The sequence below is a fragment of the Pleuronectes platessa genome, unplaced genomic scaffold (assembly GCF_947347685.1).
Source record: "Pleuronectes platessa unplaced genomic scaffold, fPlePla1.1 scaffold_32, whole genome shotgun sequence".
Classification (NCBI taxonomy): domain Eukaryota; kingdom Metazoa; phylum Chordata; class Actinopteri; order Pleuronectiformes; family Pleuronectidae; genus Pleuronectes; species Pleuronectes platessa.
The window spans coordinates 967,831-979,689 of NW_026518905.1; positions in this window are offsets into that span (position 1 = coordinate 967,831).

Here is an 11,859-nt window from a genome sequence, read left to right on the forward strand (position 1 = left end):
AAAAAAACTGTCCTTGCACATCCTGTGGGGCGCAAATTCTGTGGGGCGCACATCCTGCGGCGCACATCCTGCTGCGCACATAAATAAAAATAATATTAAAACATTTTTACAAAAAAAAATATTTAAATCAAATTAATAAAAAAACTGTGCTTGCACATCCTGTGGGGCGCAAATTCTGTTGGGCGCACATCCTGCGGCGCACATCCTAATGAGCACATAAATAAAAATAATATTAAAAACAAATTACAATTTTTTTTTTTTAAATCAAATTAATAAAAAAACTGTCCTTGCACATCCTGTGGGGCGCAAATTCTGTGGGGCGCACATCCTGCGGCGCACATCCTGCTGCGCACATAAATAAAAATAATATTAAAACATTTTTACAAAAAAAAATATTTAAATCAAATTAATAAAAAAACTGTGCTTGCACATCCTGTGGGGCGCAAATTCTGTGGGGCGCACATCCTGCGGCACACATCCTGCTGCGCACATAAATCAAAATAATATTAAAACATTTTTACAACAATTTTTTTTTTAATCAAATTAATAAAAAAACTGTGCTTGCACATCCTGTGGGGCGCAAATTCTGTGGGGCGCACATCCTGCGGCGCACATCCTGCTGCGCACATAAATAAAAATAATATTAAAACATTTTTACAAAAAAAATATTTACATCAAATTAATAAAAAAACTGTGCTTGCACATCCTGTGGGGCGCAAATTATGTGGGGCGCACATCCACCAGCGCACATCCTGCTGCGCACATAAATCAAAATAATATTAAAACATTTTTACAAAAAAAAATATTTAAATCAAATTAATAAAAAAACTGTGCTTGCATATCCTGTGGGGCGCAAATTCTGTGGGTCGCACATCCTGCGGCGCACATCCTGCTGCGCACATAAATAAAAATAATATTAAAAACAAATTACAATTTTTTTTTTTTAAATCAAATTAATAAAAAAACTGTCCTTGCACATCCTGTGGGGCGCACATCCTGCGGCGCACATCCTGCTGCGCACATAAATGAAAATAATATTAAAAACAAATTACAATTTTTTTTTTTAAATCAAATTAATAAAAAAACTGTCCTTGCACATCCTGTGGGGCGCACATCCTGCGGCGCACATCCTGCTGCGCACATAAATAAAAATAATATTAAAAACAAATTACAATTTTTTTTTTTAAATCAAATTAATAAAAAAACTGTCCTTGCACATCCTGTGGGGCGCAAATTCTGTGGGGCGCACATCCTGCGGCGCACATCCTGCTGCGCACATAAATAAAAATAATATTAAAAACAAATTATAATTTTTTTTTTATATCAAATTAATAAAAAAACTGTCCTTGCACATCCTGTGGGGCGCACATCCTGCGGCGCACATCCTGCTGCGCACATAAATAAAAATAATATTAAAAAAAATTTACAATTTTTTTTTTTTAAATCAAATTAATAAAAAAACTGTGCTTGCACATCCTGTGGGGCGCAAATTCTGTGGGGCGCACATCCTGCGGCGCACATCCTGCTGCGCACATAAATAAAAATAATATTAAAACATTTTTACAAAAAAAAATATTTAAATCAAATTAATAAAAAAACTGTGCTTGCACATCCTGTGGGGCGCAAATTCTGTGGGGCGCACATCCTGCGGCGCACATCCTGCTGCGCACATAAATCAAAATAATATTAAAACATTTTTACAAAAAATTTTTTTTAAATCAAATTAATAAAAAACTGTGCTTGCACATCCTGTGGGGCGCAAATTCTGTGGGGCGCACATCCTGCGGCGCACATCCTGCTGCGCACATAAATAAAAATAATATTAAAACATTTTTACAAAAAAAAATATTTAAATCAAATTAATAAAAAAACTGTGCTTGCACATCCTGTGGGGCGCAAATTCTGTGGGGCGCACATCCTGCGGCGCACATCCTGCTGCGCACATAAATAAAAATAATATTAAAACATTTTTACAAAAAAAATATTTACATCAAATTAATAAAAAAACTGTGCTTGCACATCCTGTGGGGCGCAAATTATGTGGGGCGCACATCCACCAGCGCACATCCTGCTGCGCACATAAATCAAAATAATATTAAAACATTTTTACAAAAAAAAATATTTAAATCAAATTAATAAAAAAACTGTGCTTGCATATCCTGTGGGGCGCAAATTCTGTGGGTCGCACATCCTGCGGCGCACATCCTGCTGCGCACATAAATAAAAATAATATTAAAAACAAATTACAATTTTTTTTTTTTAAATCAAATTAATAAAAAAACTGTCCTTGCACATCCTGTGGGGCGCACATCCTGCGGCGCACATCCTGCTGCGCACATAAATAAAAATAATATTAAAAACAAATTACAATTTTTTTTTTTAAATCAAATTAATAAAAAAACTGTCCTTGCACATCCTGTGGGGCGCACATCCTGCGGCGCACATCCTGCTGCGCACATAAATAAAAATAATATTAAAAACAAATTACAATTTTTTTTTTTAAATCAAATTAATAAAAAAACTGTCCTTGCACATCCTGTGGGGCGCAAATTCTGTGGGGCGCACATCCTGCGGCGCACATCCTGCTGCGCACATAAATAAAAATAATATTAAAAACAAATTATAATTTTTTTTTTATATCAAATTAATAAAAAAACTGTCCTTGCACATCCTGTGGGGCGCACATCCTGCGGCGCACATCCTGCTGCGCACATAAATAAAAATAATATTAAAAAAAATTTACAATTTTTTTTTTTTAAATCAAATTAATAAAAAAACTGTGCTTGCACATCCTGTGGGGCGCAAATTCTGTGGGGCGCACATCCTGCGGCACACATCCTGCTGCGCACATAAATCAAAATAATATTAAAACATTTTTACAACAATTTTTTTTTTAATCAAATTAATAAAAAAACTGTGCTTGCACATCCTGTGGGGCGCAAATTCTGTGGGGCGCACATCCTGCGGCGCACATCCTGCTGCGCACATAAATAAAAATAATATTAAAACATTTTTACAAAAAAAATATTTACATCAAATTAATAAAAAAACTGTGCTTGCACATCCTGTGGGGCGCAAATTATGTGGGGCGCACATCCACCAGCGCACATCCTGCTGCGCACATAAATCAAAATAATATTAAAACATTTTTACAAAAAAAAATATTTAAATCAAATTAATAAAAAAACTGTGCTTGCATATCCTGTGGGGCGCAAATTCTGTGGGTCGCACATCCTGCGGCGCACATCCTGCTGCGCACATAAATAAAAATAATATTAAAAACAAATTACAATTTTTTTTTTTTAAATCAAATTAATAAAAAAACTGTCCTTGCACATCCTGTGGGGCGCACATCCTGCGGCGCACATCCTGCTGCGCACATAAATAAAAATAATATTAAAAACAAATTACAATTTTTTTTTTTAAATCAAATTAATAAAAAAACTGTCCTTGCACATCCTGTGGGGCGCACATCCTGCGGCGCACATCCTGCTGCGCACATAAATAAAAATAATATTAAAAACAAATTACAATTTTTTTTTTTAAATCAAATTAATAAAAAAACTGTCCTTGCACATCCTGTGGGGCGCAAATTCTGTGGGGCGCACATCCTGCGGCGCACATCCTGCTGCGCACATAAATAAAAATAATATTAAAAACAAATTATAATTTTTTTTTTATATCAAATTAATAAAAAAACTGTCCTTGCACATCCTGTGGGGCGCACATCCTGCGGCGCACATCCTGCTGCGCACATAAATAAAAATAATATTAAAAAAAATTTACAATTTTTTTTTTTTAAATCAAATTAATAAAAAAACTGTGCTTGCACATCCTGTGGGGCGCAAATTCTGTGGGGCGCACATCCTGCGGCACACATCCTGCTGCGCACATAAATCAAAATAATATTAAAACATTTTTACAACAATTTTTTTTTTAATCAAATTAATAAAAAAACTGTGCTTGCACATCCTGTGGGGCGCAAATTCTGTGGGGCGCACATCCTGCGGCGCACATCCTGCTGCGCACATAAATAAAAATAATATTAAAACATTTTTACAAAAAAAATATTTACATCAAATTAATAAAAAAACTGTGCTTGCACATCCTGTGGGGCGCAAATTATGTGGGGCGCACATCCACCAGCGCACATCCTGCTGCGCACATAAATCAAAATAATATTAAAACATTTTTACAAAAAAAAATATTTAAATCAAATTAATAAAAAAACTGTGCTTGCATATCCTGTGGGGCGCAAATTCTGTGGGTCGCACATCCTGCGGCGCACATCCTGCTGCGCACATAAATAAAAATAATATTAAAAACAAATTACAATTTTTTTTTTTTAAATCAAATTAATAAAAAAACTGTCCTTGCACATCCTGTGGGGCGCACATCCTGCGGCGCACATCCTGCTGCGCACATAAATAAAAATAATATTAAAAACAAATTACAATTTTTTTTTTTAAATCAAATTAATAAAAAAACTGTCCTTGCACATCCTGTGGGGCGCACATCCTGCGGCGCACATCCTGCTGCGCACATAAATAAAAATAATATTAAAAAAAATTTACAATTTTTTTTTTTTAAATCAAATTAATAAAAAAACTGTGCTTGCACATCCTGTGGGGCGCAAATTCTGTGGGGCGCACATCCTGCGGCACACATCCTGCTGCGCACATAAATCAAAATAATATTAAAACATTTTTACAACAATTTTTTTTTTAATCAAATTAATAAAAAAACTGTGCTTGCACATCCTGTGGGGCGCAAATTCTGTGGGGCGCACATCCTGCGGCGCACATCCTGCTGCGCACATGAATAAAAATAATATTAAAACATTTTTACAAAAAAAAATATTTAAATCAAATTAATAAAAAAACTGTGCTTGCATATCCTGTGGGGCGCAAATTCTGTGGGGCGCACATCCTGCGGCGCACATCCTGCTGCGCACATAAATGAAAATAATATTAAAACATTTTTACAAAAAAAAATATTTAAATCAAATTAATAAAAAAACTGTGCTTGCACATCCTGTGGGGCGCAAATTCTGTGGGGCGCACATCCTGCGGCGCACATCCTGCTGCGCACATGAATAAAAATAATATTAAAACATTTTTACAAAAAAATATATTTAAATCAAATTAATAAAAAAACTTTGCTTGCACATCCTGTGGGGCGCAAATTCTGTTGGGCGCACATCCTGCGGCGCACATCCTGCTGCGCACATAAATGAAAATAATATTAAAACATTTTTACAAAAAAAAATATTTAAATCAAATTAATAAAAAAACTGTGCTTGCATATCCTGTGGGGCGCAAATTCTGTGGGTCGCACATCCTGCGGCGCACATCCTGCTGCGCACATAAATAAAAATAATATTAAAAACAAATTACAATTTTTTTTTTTTAAATCAAATTAATAAAAAAACTGTCCTTGCACATCCTGTGGGGCGCACATCCTGCGGCGCACATCCTGCTGCGCACATAAATAAAAATAATATTAAAAACAAATTTCAATTTTTTTTTAAAAATCAAATTAATAAAAAAACTGTGCTTGCACATCCTGTGGGGCGCAAATTCTGTGGGGCGCACATCCTGCGGCACACATCCTGCTGCGCACATAAATCAAAATAATATTAAAACATTTTTACAACAATTTTTTTTTTAATCAAATTAATAAAAAAACTGTGCTTGCACATCCTGTGGGGCGCAAATTCTGTGGGGCGCACATCCTGCGGCGCACATCCTGCTGCGCACATGAATAAAAATAATATTAAAACATTTTTACAAAAAAAAATATTTAAATCAAATTAATAAAAAAACTGTGCTTGCATATCCTGTGGGGCGCAAATTCTGTGGGGCGCACATCCTGCGGCGCACATCCTGCTGCGCACATAAATGAAAATAATATTAAAACATTTTTACAAAAAAAAATATTTAAATCAAATTAATAAAAAAACTGTGCTTGCACATCCTGTGGGGCGCAAATTCTGTTGGGCGCACATCCTGCGGCGCACATCCTGCTGCGCACATAAATAAAAATAATATTAAAACATTTTTACAAAAAAAAATATTTAAATCAAATTAATAAAAAAACTGTGCTTGCACATCCTGTGGGGCGCAAATTCTGTGGGGCGCACATCCTGCGGCGCACATCCTGCTGCGCACATAAATCAAAATAATATTAAAACATTTTTACAAAAAAATTTTTTTAAATCAAATTAATAAAAAACTGTGCTTGCACATCCTGTGGGGCGCAAATTCTGTGGGGCGCACATCCTGCGGCGCACATCCTGCTGCGCACATAAATAAAAATAATATTAAAACATTTTTACAAAAAAAAATATTTAAATCAAATTAATAAAAAAACTGTGCTTGCACATCCTGTGGGGCGCAAATTCTGTGGGGCGCACATCCTGCGGCACACATCCTGCTGCGCACATAAATCAAAATAATATTAAAACATTTTTACAACAATTTTTTTTTTAATCAAATTAATAAAAAAACTGTGCTTGCACATCCTGTGGGGCGCAAATTCTGTGGGGCGCACATCCTGCGGCGCACATCCTGCTGCGCACATAAATAAAAATAATATTAAAACATTTTTACAAAAAAAATATTTACATCAAATTAATAAAAAAACTGTGCTTGCACATCCTGTGGGGCGCAAATTATGTGGGGCGCACATCCACCAGCGCACATCCTGCTGCGCACATAAATCAAAATAATATTAAAACATTTTTACAAAAAAAAATATTTAAATCAAATTAATAAAAAAACTGTGCTTGCATATCCTGTGGGGCGCAAATTCTGTGGGTCGCACATCCTGCGGCGCACATCCTGCTGCGCACATAAATAAAAATAATATTAAAAACAAATTACAATTTTTTTTTTTTAAATCAAATTAATAAAAAAACTGTCCTTGCACATCCTGTGGGGCGCACATCCTGCGGCGCACATCCTGCTGCGCACATAAATAAAAATAATATTAAAAACAAATTACAATTTTTTTTTTTAAATCAAATTAATAAAAAAACTGTCCTTGCACATCCTGTGGGGCGCAAATTCTGTGGGGCGCACATCCTGCGGCACACATCCTGCTGCGCACATAAATCAAAATAATATTAAAACATTTTTACAACAATTTTTTTTTTAATCAAATTAATAAAAAAACTGTGCTTGCACATCCTGTGGGGCGCAAATTCTGTGGGGCGCACATCCTGCGGCGCACATCCTGCTGCGCACATAAATAAAAATAATATTAAAACATTTTTACAAAAAAAATATTTACATCAAATTAATAAAAAAACTGTGCTTGCACATCCTGTGGGGCGCAAATTATGTGGGGCGCACATCCACCAGCGCACATCCTGCTGCGCACATAAATCAAAATAATATTAAAACATTTTTACAAAAAAAAATATTTAAATCAAATTAATAAAAAAACTGTGCTTGCATATCCTGTGGGGCGCAAATTCTGTGGGTCGCACATCCTGCGGCGCACATCCTGCTGCGCACATAAATAAAAATAATATTAAAAACAAATTACAATTTTTTTTTTTTAAATCAAATTAATAAAAAAACTGTCCTTGCACATCCTGTGGGGCGCACATCCTGCGGCGCACATCCTGCTGCGCACATAAATAAAAATAATATTAAAAACAAATTACAATTTTTTTTTTTAAATCAAATTAATAAAAAAACTGTCCTTGCACATCCTGTGGGGCGCACATCCTGCGGCGCACATCCTGCTGCGCACATAAATAAAAATAATATTAAAAACAAATTACAATTTTTTTTTTTAAATCAAATTAATAAAAAAACTGTCCTTGCACATCCTGTGGGGCGCAAATTCTGTGGGGCGCACATCCTGCGGCGCACATCCTGCTGCGCACATAAATAAAAATAATATTAAAAACAAATTATAATTTTTTTTTTATATCAAATTAATAAAAAAACTGTCCTTGCACATCCTGTGGGGCGCACATCCTGCGGCGCACATCCTGCTGCGCACATAAATAAAAATAATATTAAAAAAAATTTACAATTTTTTTTTTTTAAATCAAATTAATAAAAAAACTGTGCTTGCACATCCTGTGGGGCGCAAATTCTGTGGGGCGCACATCCTGCGGCACACATCCTGCTGCGCACATAAATCAAAATAATATTAAAACATTTTTACAACAATTTTTTTTTTAATCAAATTAATAAAAAAACTGTGCTTGCACATCCTGTGGGGCGCAAATTCTGTGGGGCGCACATCCTGCGGCGCACATCCTGCTGCGCACATGAATAAAAATAATATTAAAACATTTTTACAAAAAAAAATATTTAAATCAAATTAATAAAAAAACTGTGCTTGCATATCCTGTGGGGCGCAAATTCTGTGGGGCGCACATCCTGCGGCGCACATCCTGCTGCGCACATAAATGAAAATAATATTAAAACATTTTTACAAAAAAAAATATTTAAATCAAATTAATAAAAAAACTGTGCTTGCACATCCTGTGGGGCGCAAATTCTGTGGGGCGCACATCCTGCGGCGCACATCCTGCTGCGCACATGAATAAAAATAATATTAAAACATTTTTACAAAAAAATATATTTAAATCAAATTAATAAAAAAACTTTGCTTGCACATCCTGTGGGGCGCAAATTCTGTTGGGCGCACATCCTGCGGCGCACATCCTGCTGCGCACATAAATGAAAATAATATTAAAACATTTTTACAAAAAAAAATATTTAAATCAAATTAATAAAAAAACTGTGCTTGCATATCCTGTGGGGCGCAAATTCTGTGGGTCGCACATCCTGCGGCGCACATCCTGCTGCGCACATAAATAAAAATAATATTAAAAACAAATTACAATTTTTTTTTTTTAAATCAAATTAATAAAAAAACTGTCCTTGCACATCCTGTGGGGCGCACATCCTGCGGCGCACATCCTGCTGCGCACATAAATAAAAATAATATTAAAAACAAATTTCAATTTTTTTTTAAAAATCAAATTAATAAAAAAACTGTGCTTGCACATCCTGTGGGGCGCAAATTCTGTGGGGCGCACATCCTGCGGCACACATCCTGCTGCGCACATAAATCAAAATAATATTAAAACATTTTTACAACAATTTTTTTTTTAATCAAATTAATAAAAAAACTGTGCTTGCACATCCTGTGGGGCGCAAATTCTGTGGGGCGCACATCCTGCGGCGCACATCCTGCTGCGCACATGAATAAAAATAATATTAAAACATTTTTACAAAAAAAAATATTTAAATCAAATTAATAAAAAAACTGTGCTTGCATATCCTGTGGGGCGCAAATTCTGTGGGGCGCACATCCTGCGGCGCACATCCTGCTGCGCACATAAATGAAAATAATATTAAAACATTTTTACAAAAAAAAATATTTAAATCAAATTAATAAAAAAACTGTGCTTGCACATCCTGTGGGGCGCAAATTCTGTTGGGCGCACATCCTGCGGCGCACATCCTGCTGCGCACATAAATAAAAATAATATTAAAACATTTTTACAAAAAAAAATATTTAAATCAAATTAATAAAAAAACTGTGCTTGCACATCCTGTGGGGCGCAAATTCTGTGGGGCGCACATCCTGCGGCGCACATCCTGCTGCGCACATCCTGCTGCGCACATAAATCAAAATAATATTAAAACATTTTTACAAAAAATTTTTTTTAAATCAAATTAATAAAAAACTGTGCTTGCACATCCTGTGGGGCGCAAATTCTGTGGGGCGCACATCCTGCGGCGCACATCCTGCTGCGCACATGAATAAAAATAATATTAAAACATTTTTACAAAAAAATATATTTAAATCAAATTAATAAAAAAACTTTGTTTGCACATCCTGTGGGGCGCAAATTCTGTTGGGCGCACATCCTGCGGCGCACATCCTGCTGCGCACATAAATGAAAATAATATTAAAACATTTTTACAAAAAAAAATATTTAAATCAAATTAATAAAAAAACTGTGCTTGCATATCCTGTGGGGCGCAAATTCTGTGGGTCGCACATCCTGCGGCGCACATCCTGCTGCGCACATAAATAAAAATAATATTAAAAACAAATTACAATTTTTTTTTTTTAAATCAAATTAATAAAAAAACTGTCCTTGCACATCCTGTGGGGCGCACATCCTGCGGCGCACATCCTGCTGCGCACATAAATAAAAATAATATTAAAAACAAATTACAATTTTTTTTTTAAAATCAAATTAATAAAAAAACTGTCCTTGCACATCCTGTGGGGCGCAAATTCTGTGGGGCGCACATCCTGCGGCGCACATCCTGCTGCGCCTATAAATAAAAATAATATTAAAAACAAATTACAATTTTTTTTTTAAATCAAATTAATAAAAAAACTGTGCTTGCACATCCTGTGGGGCGCACATCCTGCGGCGCACATCCTGCTGTGCACATAAATACAAATAATATTAAAACATTTTTACAAAAAAAATATTTAAATCAAATTAATAAAAAAACTGTCCTTGCACATCCTGTGGGGCGCAAATTCTGTGGGGCGCACATCCTGCGGCGCACATCCTGCTGCACACATAAATAAAAATAATATTAAAAACAAATTACAATTTTATTTTTAAATCAAATTAATAAAAAAACTGTGCTTGCACATCCTGTGGGGCGCAAATTATGTGGGGCGCACATCCTGCGGCGCACTTCCTGCTGCGCACATAAATAAAAATAATATTAAAACATTTTTACAAAAAAATATATTTAAATCAAATTAATAAAAAAACTGTCCTTGCACATCCTGTGGGGCGCAAATTATGTGGGGCGCACATCCTGCGGTGCACATCCTGCTGCGCACATAAATAAAAATAATATTAAAAACAAATAACAATTTTTTTTTTAAATCAAATTAATAAAAAAACTGTGCTTGCACATCCTTTAGGGCGCAAATTCTGTGGGCCGCAAATCTTGCGGCGCACATCCTGCTGCGCACATAAATAAAAATAATATTAAAAACAAATTACAATTTTTTTTTTAAATCAAATTAATAAAAAAACTGTCCTTGCACATCCTGTGGGGCGCAAATTATGTGGGGCGCACATCCTGTGGCGCACATCCTGCTGCGCACATAAATAAAAATAATATTAAAAACAATTTACAATTATTTTTTTTTAAATCAAATTAATAAAAAAACTGTGCTTGCACATCCTGTGGGGCGCAAATTCTGTGGGCCGCAAATCTTGCGGCGCACATCCTGCTGCGCACATAAATAAAAATAATATTAAAAACAAATTACAATTTTTTTTTTAAATCAAATTAATAAAAAAACTGTCCTTGCACATCCTGTGGGGCGCAAATTCTGTGGGGCGCACATCCTGCGGCGCAAATCCTGCTGCGCACATGAATAAAAATAATATTAAAACATTTTTACAAAAAAAAATATTTAAATTAAATTAATAAAAAAACTGTGCTTGCACATCCTGTGGGGCGCAAATTCTGTGGGGCGCACATCCTGCGGCGCACATCCTGCTGCGCACATAAATAAAAATAATATTAAAACATTTTTACAAAAAAATATATTTAAATCAAATTAATAAAAAAACTGTGCTTGCACATTCTGTGGGGCGCAAATTCTGTGGGGCGCAAATCCTGCGGCGCACATCCTGCTGCGCATATAAATAAAAATAATGTTAAAACATTTTTACAAAAAAAAATATTTAAATCAAATTAATAAAAAAACTGTGCTTGCACATCCTGTGGGGCGCAAATTCTGTGGGGCGCACATCCTGCTGCGCACATGAATAAAAATAATATTAAAAACAAATTACATTTTTTTTTTTTTAAATCAAATTAATAAAAAAACTGT